The sequence below is a fragment of the Nerophis lumbriciformis genome, linkage group LG28 (assembly GCF_033978685.3).
Source record: "Nerophis lumbriciformis linkage group LG28, RoL_Nlum_v2.1, whole genome shotgun sequence".
In the NCBI taxonomy this organism is placed as follows: domain Eukaryota; kingdom Metazoa; phylum Chordata; class Actinopteri; order Syngnathiformes; family Syngnathidae; genus Nerophis; species Nerophis lumbriciformis.
The window spans coordinates 22,764,326-22,780,566 of record NC_084575.2 but is presented as its reverse complement, the minus strand read 5'-3'; the positions used below and the strand labels follow the sequence as shown (position 1 = coordinate 22,780,566).

The 16,241-nt window shown below is 40.1% G+C and overlaps 1 protein-coding gene across 1 annotated transcript in view; it reads right to left on the bottom strand.

Annotated features, from left to right (window-relative positions):
• The window catches only part of LOC133571002 (caM kinase-like vesicle-associated protein), an 81,638-nt gene extending 73,202 nt beyond the window's left edge, over positions 1-8,436 (bottom strand). Inside the window, exon 1 of the mRNA XM_061923940.2 lies at positions 8,275-8,436. The gene's annotated coding sequence lies outside the window, so the exon portion shown is untranslated. The remainder of the gene's footprint in view (positions 1-8,274) is intronic.
• Positions 8,437-16,241: the final 7,805 nt, after the last annotated feature.

Sequence of the window (16,241 nt, the reverse complement as noted above, 5' to 3'; positions counted from 1 at the left end):
TTTTTAATGTAGAAAAAAATAGTATATGACCCCTTTAATGCACCCTGAAAATAGACCTGACTAGACCCGCTCATCGGCAGTGCGCCTCATAATCCGGTGCGCCCTATGGTCCGGAAAATACGGTACACAACATAAAAGCTTAACAGCTCCAATCTGCTTCCACATACGGTGTAATCACACAGTCTCATGTCTATATATCAGAGATGACACCGGTTATACATTATGTTCTGATCCACTGGCCAAACTCAGGCACACTGGAGCATGATAAACTTTCATCGATTGTCATCATACGACAGTACTTGTCATGCAACTTTAATGAAAATAGATTTCCCCTGCCCTTCAACTGTAGAACATGCAGCGCCGGTACCATTATGACATGTAGTGGAGCAAAGACTACCAGCAATATTGAAATCGTAATCCATAAAGAAATCGTATTACATTATGTATTTATACTTCACATAACTACAGTATCTCTATATATTTTTTTCTGATACATACATAAAAATGGACTAAGTTATTATAGACAATGCAATCTAATGACATATGATTCCTCAAAGGATATAGATTAAGATTCACTTCAAACCCTATTATTATTATCACTTTTCAGATTGAAGAATACTCAGAGGAGGCAGCCGGGGTCATGCATGTAATCACCTCTACTGCACAATGGGAGAAGATCAGGACCATTGTAACCCTCGCATGCATTTGCATAGGCAGTGCGCTCGCAGATGAACATGCCTACAAGTCTCCGCATGAATCAATGTCGAGGTGAAATATTAATCCATTCCATTTAGGATTCTACTTCAAACATTCTATTTGTGGATGATAGGCAAGATGGCCCTTTGAAGCTTCATGATGCTGTGAATAACCCTTCCACTATAGATGAGACTTGAGGGCAAACAAGATCCCCTCTATTGGATTGTTGGACATTTACAATGAATGATGCTTCAGCCCAATGAGTTCTACTTCATTAATCAACCTCACTGTCTTACGTGATTAGCAGCATTTACCTGTGATAACTTGGCAATGCATGTGTCATCAAAGTAAATGACTACAGTCTATTCTTCAATCTTAGTGGTGTAGCACTGAAGGTGTACGTTTGTGTAGTAGTGGGGCATTAGAGTGGGTTCCAAAATGTCCAAAGTTGTATAAATCCGAATTTACCGTACTTCGCGGGCTAAAAAGCACACTGGTATTTAAGACACACCCACCAAATTATAGAATAATAAACTATTTTAACATATAATAGCTGCACCAGACAATAAGCCGCAGATATACATACCAATACGAAAGATTTTGTAAATGTTTATTTACATACCTTAATTGTTTCCAAACTCTGCCTGTAACACGGCAGTAAAATGACTGATCAAACAAAACAGTCACCACGGCAGCTAGCTTTCCAATTAGGTAAACAGACTTAATAACTCCACAGTAGAGATGTCCGGTAATGGCTTTTTTACCGATATTCCGATATTGTCCAACTCTTAATTACAGATTCCAATATCAACCGATACCGATGTAAACAGTTGTGGAATTAACACATTATTATGCCTAATTTTGTTGTGATGCCCCACTGGATGCATTAAACAATGTAACTTTACCATGAATTGATTAACGTGGACCTTGACTTAAAGGTGGGCGGAGTTGGGGGGGGCGGGGTTTGGTGGTAGCAGGGGGTGTATATTGTAGCGTCCCGGAAGAGTTAGTGCTGCAAGGGGTTCTGGGTATTTGTTCTGTTGTGTTTATGTTGTGTTACGGTGCGGATGTTCTCCCGAAATGTGTTTGTCATTCTTGTTTGGTGTGGGTTCACAGTGTGGCGCATATTTGTAACAGTGTTAAAGTTGTTTATACGGCCACCCTCAGTGTGACCTGTATGGCTGTTGACCAAGTATTCATTTGTGTGTGTGAAAAGCCGGAGATATTATGTGATTGGGCCGGCACGCAAAGGCAGTGCCTTTAAGGTTTATTGGCGCTCTGTACTTCTCCCTACGTCCGTGTACCACTCCGTACAGCGGCGTTTTAAAGTCATAAATTTTACTTTTTGAAACCGATACCGATAATTTCCGATATTACATTTTAAAGCATTTATCGGCCGATAATATCGGCAGTCCGATATTATCGGACATCTCTAGTATATATATATATATATATATATATATATACATACATATATATATATATATATATATATATATATATATATACTACTATGTTGTTTGTTTAGAATGTGTTCAAAAGTAGGCTCACGGGCTGCATTTTGTACACCCCTGAGGTAAAGTGTATTTTTTATTATCACACATTCAATTATTACCGACTCAGGGCGAATGAGATGTGTTTGTCCTATTTTTCAAAATAAAATGTTTTATTAATTTGTGAACTAAAAAACAACATGGCAACAATATCATGAATTGTCACACATGCAAGGATCAGCAGCAGCGCTTTCTCCAGTGCACTGGTGACAAACTGTGTGCGGCTTATTCTATTCAGAATGTTCGATGGTCTCCGCAGAGTTAATACATAAGAATAGGTCAAGCAATAGAATTTTTGCGTCCACAACCAGATTTTGAAATGCAAGGGCACATTATTTTGAATTACAACATAGACGTGTGGTTCAAATTACCTCTCTGGGCCTCCACACGGCATCTTTGCTGCAACACTAACTTACCGCAGTGTGTTTTGATATAAGCATTAAGCACAGTACTCGCGGGGTGACAGTAATTTTGCAGCATGCGTCTTGCTCAGGACTCTGCGGTCCCATTGTAATTTTAATCGGTCCAAAAACAAATCACACTCAGCATGGAGAGAAAACCACTTTAACGTCTTTGAGACTGGGGTGAGAGGACAAGGACCACCTGTGTAGGCCAATACATGCACACTGTGAGGAATGGAGGAGTGTTTTATTCAGAGAGTCGTATAAACGAAGCGGATGGTTCTACTTTTACTGAAGCATCATTTTTCCACATGACTCTACCACAGCACACAGAATCAAGAGCACTTGCAGCATCCCCCCCCCTGGGGATCCAATTCTACACAAATTGCAAGAGGATTTGGCAATCTGCTCTTTCCATCAGCAGCTGCTACTGTCATGACCCACCCTGGGTGTAGTGCAAGCATCGAGTTCTTGTAAAAGTGAACAAATCATTACATGTGGTGGCACTCATCTTTACCATCCTAATGACTTGAGATGAATGACCTAAACAAAATGCTCCTTGAGTACCCGTATTTTCCGGACTGTAAGGCGCACTTAAAATCAGTGCGCCTTATAACCCGGTGCGCCTAATGTACCGACCTCAAAGCGGTTTTATTTGGTAAATGGTGAAATGATAAGTGTGACCAGTCAACCATAAGAGATACGTATAGACTGCAATAGGATGGCAGTCACACACAAGAGATACGTGTCAACTGCAATATGACTCAAGTAAACAACACCAACATCTTATATGTTCCATTGAAAATATGGAACATTACACCATACTTGCCAACCTTGAGACCTCCAATTTCGGGAGGTGGGGGGTGGGGGGTGGGTGCGGGGGGCGTGGTTGGGGCGGGGGCGTGGTTAAGAGGGGAGGAGTATATTTACAGATAGAATTCACCAAGTCAAGTATTTCATATATATATATTTATATATATATATATCCCCGCGACCCCGAAGGGAATAAGCGGTAGTAAATAGAAGAATGGATGGATGGATGGATATATATATATATATATATATATATATATATATATATATATATATATATATATATATATATATATATATATATATATATATATATATATATATATATATATAAATGAAATACTTGAATTTCAGTGTTCATTTATTTACACATATACACACACATAACACTCATCTACTCATTGTTGAGTTAAGGGTTGAATTGTCCATCCTTGTTCTATTCTCTGTCACTATTTTTCTAACCATGCTGAACACCCTCTCTGATTATGCATTGCTGTGTGGCACGCACAAAAGTGCTTTCATCCAATGCACTAGATGGCAGTATTGTCCTGTTTAAGAGTGTCACAACATTGCTGTTTACGGCAGACGGACTGCTTTACTGTAAACGTTCTTTATATTGTGGGAAAGCGGACTCAGGTCCGCATGGAGCTGGAGGGGGCGTGGCCTCCAGCTACGCCTGAATTTCGGGAGATTTTCGGGAGAAAATTTGTCCCGGGAGGTTTTCGGGAGAGGCGCTGAATTTCGGGAGTCTCCCGGAAAATCCGGGAGGGTTGGCAAGTATGCATTACACACGGCGCTCAAAAATCTATCAAAATGTTTTAGTACGACTTTGGTAAGCTATGAAGCCGCACCGCTTGATGGATTGTACTGTGCTTCAACATATGAGTATTATTATGGTGTGTGTATAAGGTAAGACATATTATCTGGCGTTTTGTTTCGCAATATTATGCAAAAGCAACTTTTCTAACCTTCTGGTACCTGCTGATCTGTACTTGGGTTCTGCATAAGTCCTGAAAAATTGCGCGCGTCCCCCTTTGTAGTCCGTGCCGACCCCGTAGTCGATAAGATTCTTCTTTTTCTCTACCTTCTTGTTATGGGACATTCATCCTTCGCTGTTGCCATTTCTAATATAAAGTAGTGTAAAGTTCTTACTTATATCTGTCAGTAAACTCGCCATGAATGCGCTAAAACATACCGGTGTAGTGAGTTTACATTATTCACCCAAGGAGCTTTAGTTATTAGAGAGTTCCGGTCGGACGGTTTTCACGGTACACATTTCCGGCGTTGTTGTTGCACTAGTGAGCCACGGATGAGGAGATGCTGCTCCGTTATTGATTGAAGTAAAGTCTGAATGTCATTAAAACAGTTAGCTCCATCTTTTGACACTTCTTCCCCTCCCGTCCTTGCACGCTACACCGCTACAACAAATATGACGGGGAGAAGACGCTGTCGAAGGTGAGCCACATAAATAAGACCACCCACAAAACGGCGCATCCTGAAGCGACTGTTGACGGCTTGAAGATGATCTGTAAAACATAATCTATGCAACATTTTGACCAAAGAACCACCATTACATGTTATGTAGACCAGTTGTCCCCAACCACCGGGCCGCGGCCCGGTACCGGTCCGTGGATCGATTGGTACCGGGCCGCACAAGAAATAAATAAATAAATTTTTTTTTTTTTTTTTTTTTTTTTTTTTTTAATTAAATCAACATAAAAAACACAAGATACACTTACGATTATGTGGAAATGGTTGCCTCTGCATTTTGTTATTGTGGCACCGAACGGAGATGTTGACATGCGGAGTAAGCACTCTTCATTCTCTAGCAGGTGACTTTTGAAATGATGCTACATATTAGCAGTAATGCTACTTTTTGTAGAAACGCTTTCGCCCCACACTTGACAAATTACGGTTGTCTGTTCGACATATTCCCACTTGAAGCCAAACCACCGCCAGACGATGGACCCCGTGCTGTTTTTCTTGGGAATTAATTATTGCTTCATTTGTTACCAGATTCGCACCTTCTTTCTCTCGTATTACCACTCGCACCACAGCTAACGTTACCCATGCTACTACCTCTCTGCTCCGAGAGGGCGTATGCGTATGTGACGTATGTAAGAAGGTGCGCTTGTTTAAGTCTCTGTGAGAAGGAGAGACCAGAAAGAGTGAGAAGAGCCTGTAGTGTAATGCCAGCAGCTAAAAGCAACTGCGTGAGAACGTATACTCGAATATCACGATATAGTCATTTTCTTTATCGCACAGAGACAAACCCGCGATATATCGAGTATATCGATATATCGCCCAGCCCTAGTTGGTACCCATATGCCAAACAAAGGGGGGTTTAAAGTGATGCAGGTGGTGGGCATAACAGTAAGCAGAACTGACTTTAAGAATGTGCAACGGCCCCCAGCTAATATTCTTCTGTGGCAGGGAACATGAACGAGTTCAGACAGATTAGTGTCAGTGTGGCACAGGCAGCCAGAGTAAAAAGTGTAATCTAGCGCACCGTCAGAGGAGCACGTCGTAATCTTCATGAACCCACATGTATTCAGAACACAAAGCACAGTTTTTTTTAAATCAAAAGTGCACATGTTCTCCTGATGCTTGCTTGTTTTTTTTAATCCTGGCTTCCTCCCACATACCCACATCCCCAAAGCACTGATGTTAGTTTCATTACAGAATCTTAAATGTGCATCAGTGTGAATGATTTTTTTTTTTTTTTTGCCCAAAATCAGATGAGTTAGGCTAATAATGACGGTATAGACAGTAAATGAATAAATGAAATAAATACAATCATATCAATAGTCCCAAACAAGTAAGATGAACATCAAATACAGTGTTTTTCAACCTTTTTTGAGCCAAGGCACATTTTTTGCGTTGAAAAAATCCCGAGGAACACCACCAGCAGAAATCATTAAAAAACGAAACTCGGTTGACAGTAAAAAGTTGTTGTCGCAATTGTTGGATATGACTTTAAACCATAACCAAGCATGCATTAGTATAGCTCTTGTAACTTATTTTGAGTTTTTTACTGTTTTCCTGTGTGTAGTGTTTTAGTTCTTGTCTTGCGCTCCTATTCTGGTGGCTTTTTCTCTTTTTTTGGCTGTTTCATGTCTTCCTTTTGAGCGATATTTCCCGCATCTACTTTGCTTTAGCAATCAAGAATATTTCAGTTGTTTTTATCCTTCTTTGTGGGGACATTGTTGATTGTCGTGTCATGTTCGGTACATTGTGGACGCCGTCTTTGCTCCACAGTAAGTCTTTGCTGTCGTCCAGCATTCTGTTTTTGTTTACTTTGTAGCCAGTTCAGTTTTAGTTTCGTTCTGCATAGCCTTCCCTAAGCTTCAATGCCTTTTCTTAGGGGCACTCACCTTTTGTTTATTTTTGGTTTAAACATTAGATACCTTTTTACCTGCATGCTGCCTCCCGCTGTTTCCGACATCTACAAAGCAATTATCTACCCGCTGCCACCTACTGATATGGAAGAGTATTACACGGTTACTCTGCCGCGATCTAGACTGCACCGACACTCAACAACAACAACACATAATTTGCAACAACACTATAATTGCCGGTTTGCAAAAAACATTTTTAACCCAAATAGGTGAAATTAGATAATCTCCCACGGCACACCGGACTGTGTCTCACGGCACACTAGTGGTTGAAAAACACTGATCTAATAGATATTACATTCAGATTCTTCTTACAGACTCCACAGTTGACTAACGTAGCAAGTCTATAAAGCATATTAATTATAAAAATATTGCTTCTTTTAAGATGTACGATAAGACACAGCATTGAAAACTAGTGGTCGGTGGAATGCGGATCAATCTAAATATTGATAGTATCGATAGCAACGGTAGTATCGCTGTGTGTCTCAAACTATTATTCTCATCGATATCAATGTTCTCTGTTAATTGTTAAATTTGTGTCATTTAGTCAATTTTGTTACATTGCTCACTCAGTCAAGAAACAATAAGAAATAATAATTTGAATGTCAGCCAATAGTATTTTTTTTTCTTTTGTTTACTTATTTTGCAATATTCAATAAGGGAATAATTGTGGTAATATTGTGACAATTTATTTGCTTTGGTTGATAATATACTTTTTTGTTTACATTTATTTTGTTTACTTAATTTGCAATATTCAATAAGGGAATAATTGTGGTAATATTGTGACAATTTATTTGCTTTGGTTGATAATATACTTTTTTTGTTTACATTTATTTTGTTTACTTATTTTGCAATATTCAATAAGGGAATAATTGTGGTAATATTGTGACAATTTATTTGCTTTGGTTGATAATATACTTTTTTTGTTTACGCTTGAGGTCTCTGTACTGTGAAAAAAATCTACAAAAAAAAAAATCACCAATTTATTCAGCCGTCTTGAAAAAAAAAACATTTTAAAAGTATCTGCATTAATATTTAATATTGGCAGTATCGAATGGATGCTAAAATGTACAGTATCACTCGCCCACTCTACGAGACAAGTGTGTTTTTGTGTGTGATGGTTAAAACATGACAAAAGTTACGAAACCCCTCTTAATGACACAGCTGTCAGCATAAATAAACATCCATCCATTTCCTACCGCTTTTCCCTTTACGCTAGTAATATTTACACAAAAGACGACCACTTTGATCCAAGCGCGTCGTTCTGTTCATTCATAATTCAAACACATAGATGTTGTTTGACAAACTTCAAAAAAAGATGAGAAAAATCACATTAAAAGTCACTTTGACTGGTATAATTAGCAACACACGACAGACATAAATTGACAAAAAATAAATACATTTAAAAAAACTCACGTGGACACCAAATTCCGTCTTCGAACGATTCCGAGTTCGGGTCAGTTCTCGTTCTCGCACTACACCTTTGTCGAGGAGCGGTATCGGTAAAGTTGGTGGCGATGAAAGTTGCGGTAAAGAGAATTGTTGCGGCGTGGAGTAAGTGGAGTGTGTGCACCTTCTGCCGTGACTGTGAGCGTCGAGCTCCGTGGAGGAGAGGAGGCGAGGGGTGGTGGGGGGGGGGGGCGTCTTCATCGCGCGCACACTCAGAGTATTTTCACTTCATACACAATTACAGCACATTTTTCACTCATGTGTGTGTTAGAAGTTCAGTAATCTATATCAGTGGTCCCCAACCACCGGTACCGGTCCGTGGATCGATTGGTACCGGGCCGCACAAGAAATAAAAAATAAAAATAAAAAAATAAAAAACATTTTTTTAATTAAAAAAAATGTAATAAAAAAAAAATAAAAAAATAAAAAATTTTTTTTTTTTTTTTTTTTTTTAATTAAATCAAAATAAAAAACACAAGATACACTTACAATTAATGCACCAACCCAAAAAAAAAACTCCCCCCACAAAAGGGTTGTTTCTTTCTGTTATTAATATTCTGGTTCCTACATTATATATCAATATATATCAATACATGGCAAGGCCCCGGGGGTGGATGAGATCCGCCCGGAGTTCCTTAAGGCTCTGGATGCTGTAGGGCTGTCTTGGTTGACAAGACTCTGCAGCATCGCGTGGACATCGGGGGCAGTACCTCTGGATTGGCAGACCGGGGTGGTGGTTCCTCTCTTTAAAAAGGGGAACCGGAGGGTGTGTTCTTACTATCGTGGGATCACACTCCTCAGCCTTCCCGGTAAGGTCTATTCAGGTGTACTGGAGAGGAGGCTACGCCGGATAGTCGAACCTCGGATTCAGGAGGAACAGTGTGGTTTTCGTCCTGGTCGTGGAACTGTGGACCAGCTCTATACTCTCGGCAGGGTCCTTGAGGGTGCATGGGAGTTTGCCCAACCAGTCTACATGTGCTTTGTGGACTTGGAGAAGGCATTCGATCGTGTCCCTCGGGAAGTCCTGTGGGGAGTGCTCAGAGAGTATGGGGTTTCGGACTGTCTGATTGTGGCGGTCCGCTCCCTGTATGATCAGTGTCAGAGCTTGGTCCGCATTGCCGGCAGTAAGTCGGACACGTTTCCGGTGAGGGTTGGACTCCGCCAAGGCTGCCCTTTGTCACCGATTCTGTTCATAACTTTTATGGACAGAGTTTCTAGGCGCAGTCAAGGCGTTGAGGGGATCCGGTTTGGTGGCTGCAGGATTAGGTCTCTGCTTTTTGCAGATGATTTGGTCCTGATGGCTTCATCTGGCCAGGATCTTCAGCTCTCACTGGATCGGTTCGCAGCCGAGTGTGAAGCGACTGGGATGAGAATCAGCACCTCCAAGTCCGAGTCCATGGTTCTCGCCCGGAAAAGGGTGGAGTGCCATCTCCGGGTTGGGGAGGAGATCTTGCCCCAAGTGGAGGAGTTCAAGTACCTCGGAGTCTTGTTCACGAGTGAGGGAAGAGTGGATCGTGAGATCGACAGGCGGATCGGTGCGGCGTCTTCAGTAATGCGGACGCTGTATCGATCCGTTGTGGTGAAGAAGGAGCTGAGCCGGAAGGCAAAGCTCTCAATTTACCGGTCGATCTACGTTCCCATCCTCACCTATGGTCATGAGCTTTGGGTTATGACCGACAAGATCACGGGTACAAGCGGCCGAAATGAGTTTCCTCCGCCGGGTGGCGGGGCTCTCCCTTAGAGATAGGGTGAGAAGCTCTGTCATCCGGGGGGAGCTCAAAGTAAAGCCGCTGCTCCTCCACATCGAGAGGAGCCAGATGAGGTGGTTCGGGCATCTGGTCAGGATGCCACCCGAGCGCCTCCCTAAGGAGGTGTTTAGGGCATGTCCGACCGGTAGGAGGCCACGGGGAAGACCCAGGACACGTTGGGAAGACTATGTCTCCCGGCTGGCCTGGGAACGCCTCGGGATGCCCCGGGAGGAGCTGGACGAAGTGGCTGGGGAGAGGGAAGTCTGGGCTTCCCTGCTTAGGCTGCTGCCCCCGCGACCCGACCTCGGATAAGCGGAGGAAGATGGATGGATGGATGGATATATCAATACAGTCTGCAGGGATACAGCCCGTAAGCACACATGATTGTATTTTTTTATGACAACCCCCCCCCCCCCCACCCCCCCGCCCCTCGCTCCGTGGGACAAATTTTCAAGCATTGACCGGTCCGCAGTTACAAAAAGGTTGGGGACCACTGATCTATATGCAGTGTTTTTCAACCGCTGTGCTGCGGCACACCAGCGCAGTGTTTTTCAACCTTTTTTGAGCCAAGGCCCATGTTTTTCATTGAAAAAATCCCAAGGCACACCACCAGCAGAAAACATTAAAAATTAAACTCGGGAACCGATATTGACAGTAAAAAGTTGTTCTCGCAAGTGTTGGATATGAATTCAAACCATAACTAACCATGCATCACTATAGCTCTTGTCTCAAAGTAGGTGTACTGTCACCGACTAGAGATGTCCAATAATGGCTTTTTTGCCGATATCCGATATTGTCCAACACTTAATTATCAACCGATACCAATATATACAGTCGTGGAATTAACACATTATTATGCCTAATTTTGTTGTGATTAGAGATGTCCGATAATATCGGCCTGCCCATATTATCGGCCGATAAATGCGTAAAATATAATATCGGAAATTATCGGTATCGTTTTTTTTAATTATCGGTATCGCTTTTTTTTTATTTTTTATTTTTATTTTTATTTTTTTTTTTTTAATTTACAAGATACACTTTCAATTAGTGCACCAACCCAAAAAACCTTCCTCCCCCATTTACACTCATTCACACTCATTCACACAAAAGGGTTCTTTCTTTCTGTTATTAATATTTCTGGTTCTTACATTATATATCAATTAGGGATGTCCGATAATGGCTTTTTGCCGATATCCGATATTCCGATATTGTACAACTTTTTAATTACCGATACCGATATCAACCGATATATACAGTCGTGGAATTAACACATTATTATGCCTAATTTGGATGACCAGGTATGGTGAAGATAAGGTACTTTAAAAAAAATAATAATAATAAGATAAATAAATTAAAAAAAAATTCTTGAATAAAAAAGATAGTAAAACAATATAAAAACAATTATATTGAAACTAGTAATTAATGAAAATTAGTAAAATTAACTGTTAAAGGTTAGTACTATTAGTGGACCAGCAGCACGCACAATCATGTGTGCTTACGGACTGTATCCCTTGCAGACTGTATTGATATATATTGATATATAATGTAGGAACCAGAATATTAATACCAGAAAGAAACAACCCTTTTGTGTGAATGAGTGTAAATGGGGGAGGGAGGTTTTTTGGGTTGGTGCACTAATTGTAAGTGTATCTTGTGTTTTTTTGTGTTGATTTAAAAAAAAACGATACTGATAATAAAAAACCGATACCGATCATTTCCGATATTACATTTTAACGCATTTATCGGCCGATATTCCGATATTATCGGACATCTCTAATATCAATATATATCAATACAGTCTGCAAGGGATACAGTCCGGAAGCACACATGATTGTGCGTGCTGCTGGTCCACTAATAGTACTAACCTTTAACAGTTAATTTTACTCATTTTCATTAATTACTAGTTTCAATGTAACTGTTTTTATATTGTTTATTTTTCTTTTTTATTCAAGAAAATGATTTTAATTTATTTATCTTATTTTATTTTATTAATTTTTTTTAAAAGTACCTTATCTTCACCATACCTGGTTGTCCAAATTAGGCATAATAATGTGTTAATTCCAGGACTGCATATATCGGTTGATATCGGTATTGGTTGATATCGGTGTCGGTAATTAAAGAGTTGGACAATATCGGAATATCGGATATCGGCAAAAAGCCATTATCGGACATCCCTAGTTGTGATGCCCCGCTGGATGCATTAAACAATGTAACAAGGTTTTCCAAAATAAATCATCAAGTTATGGAAAAAATGCCAACATGGCACTGCCGTATTTATTATTGAAGTCACAAAGTGCATTATTGGTGGGCGGGGTGTATATTGTAGCGTCCCTTGAAGAGTTAGTGCTGCAAGGGATTCTGGGTATTAGTTCTGTTGTGTTTATGTTGTGTTACGGTGCGGATGTTCTCCCGAAATGTGTTTGTCATTCTTGTTTGGTGTGGGTTCACAGTGTGGCGCATATTTGTAACAGTGTTAAAGTTGTTTATATGGCCACCCTCAGTGTAACCTGTATGGCTGTTGACCAAGTACGCCTTGCATTCACTTATGTGTGTGTAAAAGCCGCATATGTTATGTGACTGGGCCGGCACGCTGTTTGTATGGAGGAAAAGCGGACGTGACGACAGGTTGTAGAGGACGCTAAAGGCAGTGCCTGTAAGGCACGCCCCCAACATTGTTGTCCGGGTGGAAATCGGGAGAATGGTTGCCCCAGGAGATTTTCGGGAGGGGCACTGAAATTCGTGAGTCTCCCGGGAAAATCGGGAGGGTTGGCAAGTATGCGTCTGCTCCACACGCTGTAAGTCTTTGCTGTCGTCCAGCATTCTGTTTTTGTTTGCTTTGTAGCCAGTTCAGTTTTAGTTTCATTCTGCATAGCCATCCCTAAGCTTCAATGCCTTTTCTTAGGAGCACTCGCCTTCTGTTTATTTTTGGTTTAAGCATTAGACACCTTTTTTTATCATTTATCATTTACTTTTTACCTGCACGATGCCTCCCGCTGTCGCCTGCATATTGTGATCACAAAAAAGCAATTAGCTACCGGCTGCCACCTACTGATATGGAAGAGTATTACACGGTTACTCTGCCGATCTCCAGACAGCACCGACACTCAACAACGGCACATTATTTGCGGATTATAATTACCGGTTTGCGAATAATATTTTTAACTCAAGTAGGTGAAATTACATAATCTCCTACGGCACACCAGACTGTATCTCACAGCACACCAGTGTGCCGCGGCACAGTGGTTGAAAAACACTGCACGAGTGTACCGTGAGATATTGTCTGATGTGCCGTGGGAGATTATGTAATTTCACCTAATTGAGTTAAAAATATTTTTTTGCAAAACAGTAATTATAGTCCGTAAATAATGTACCGTTGTTGAGTGTCGGTGCTGTCTAGAGATCGGCAGAGTAACTGTGTAATACTCTTCCATATCAGTAGGTGGCAGCAGGTAGCTAATTGCTTTGTAGAAGTCGGGAATATGGTTTGTTGTGATCACAATATGCTGGAGGCAGCGTGCAGGTAAAAAGGTATCTAACGCTTAAACCAAAAATAAGCAGAAGGCGAGTGCCGCTAAGAAAAGGCATTGAAGCTTAGGGAAGGCTATGCAGAATGAAACTAAAACTGAACTGGCTGCAAAGTAAACAAAAATAGAATGCTGGACGACAGCAAAGACTTACAGCGCGTGGAGCAGAGGGCGTCCACAAAGTACATCCGTACATGACAATCAACAATGTCCCCACAAAGAAGGATAAAAACAACTTGAATAGTCTTGATTGCGAAAACAAAGCAGATGCGTAGAATAGCGTTCAAGGAAGACATGGAACTGCCACAGGAAAATACCAACAAAACAGGAAAAGCCACCAAAATAGGAGCGCAAGACAAGAACTAAAACACTACACACAGGAAAACACCAAAACATTCTAAATAAGTCACGGTGTGATGTGACAGGTCGTGACAGTACACATACTTTGAGACAAGAGCTATAGTGGTGCATGGTTGGTTATGGTTTAAAGTTATATCCAACAATTGCGAGAACGACTTTATAATTGTCAAATCGGCTGCTGAGTTTCAATGATTTCTACTGGTTGTGTGCCTCTTGATTTTTTCAATGAAAAAAATGTGCCTTTGCTCAGAAAAGGTTGAAAAACACTGATCTATAATATATAATAATTGTTACCACAAGCTTATGCAAGGCCATATTTATTTCCCCCCATACTTGCCAACCTTGAGACCTCCGATTTTGGGAGGTGTGGGGGCGTGGTCGGGAGTGGGGCGGGGCGTGGTTAAGAGGGGAGGAGTATATTGACAGCTAGAATTCACCAAGTCAAATATTTCATATATATATATATATATATATATATATATATATATATATATATATATAGATATCTACATCCTGAAAATATGCAAACAAAACTGTGTTTAGATAATTGATACTTCAAACTTGCATAAATAAATATTAAGGAATATAACATAACTCGGCTTCTGAGAGTTTCAAAATGTAATGAATAAAATGCTAAAGTTGTTGATAAACAAGCAATTATTTTAATAATTAAATATGGTAATTTTAAATGAATTATTATGATTATTTCAAATCAATTATTTCAAATATGTTTATTTTAATGTATAATTCTATGGCTGGATGTAATAAGGAGTCAGGAAAAAATAAAAATACAATTAATTTTGATGTTTTTAGCAAAATATAGTAAAAATGTATTTAGTTTTTTGTTTTTTTAAAATTAATAAATATATTTATTTTTAGGTAAGATAAACATATTAATACAATTTATCTCTAGTCTGGATGATTTAGTTCTTGTCACCCTGTTGTCCTCCCGTCATGAAAAAAGGCTGTCCTCACTCAGGTCCGCATGGAGCTGGAGGGGGCATGGCTTCCAGCTACGGCTGAAAATCAGGAGATTTTCGGGAGAATATTTGTCCCGGGAGGTTTTCGGGTGAGGCGCTGAATTTCGGGAGTCTCCTGGAAAATTCGGGAGGGTTGGCAAGTATGTTTCCCCCCCATAGTTGCATTCTTTTGTATTTTATTAATCGGACCAGAATTCCCCAGTATGGGGTGCCGAATGTGAAGATTCAGTCACACTTTTTTTCTAGCAGATATATTTCTCTTATTCAACTCCCTTTTCTCACCTTTAGCTAATTTTCGCCACATTTAAATGTAGACTTTAAATGTTATATCTACAAAAAACAAATCCAGTGAAGTTGGCAAGTTGTGTAATTCGGAAATAAAAACAGAATACAATGATTTGCAAATCCTTTTCAACTTATAGTCAATTGAATAGACTGCAAGTCATTCCATTACTATTGAGCAGGATATCTGAAGACTTTTTGTCCAAGATCTGTGTTGGCTCTAAATCTAAACATAAGTGTTCAATCTAAATGTTGCATCTTAATCTAAATCTAAATGTGAGTACCGTATTTTTTGGAGTATAAGTCGCACCGGAGTATAAGTCGCACCTGCCGAAAATGCATAATAAAGAAGGAAAAAAACATATATAAATCGCACTGGAGCCCGGCCAAACTATGAAAAAAACTGCGACTTATAGTCCGAAAAATACGGTACTTAATTTTCTTGCCGAGTGTAAAGATGAATATTCATAGAATGCCAATTTTCCACCAACCCGAGGCCTCTCAGCCGCAAAGTTGCATTAATTGATTGATTGATTGATTGAGACTTTTATTAGTAGATTGCAAGTACAGTACATATTCCGTACAATTGACCACTAAATGGTAACACCCGAATAAGTTTTTCAACTTGTTTAAGTCGGGGTCCACGTTAATCAATTCCACATCTCTGCGTCTCAGAGGACGACTCTCCTACATCGTTCTTAGGAAACATGACAGCTGATTAATGACACATTTATGCAAACAATTACGCAGTTATTCAGTAAATTGGTACCTCAACTTAAAAGTGACCTAATATAAGAGAGTTTTAAGTTGAGAGCTGTCTCTCTGCTAATTGTTATGCTTTAAGTTCACCACCATTACTTGGACAAATGCCTCAGTAAACCCTGTCAGATTTGCCTAAAACATTTGGTTTTACTCATTAGCATTAGCTTATAGCTCAAGATGGACATAACTTCGGTTTCTCACCATGGTAAGGAAGAAAGTAAGCAAAAAGGACAGTACTGAGAAAAAAATCGGCGTTAAACGCTAGGCAATAATGTTAA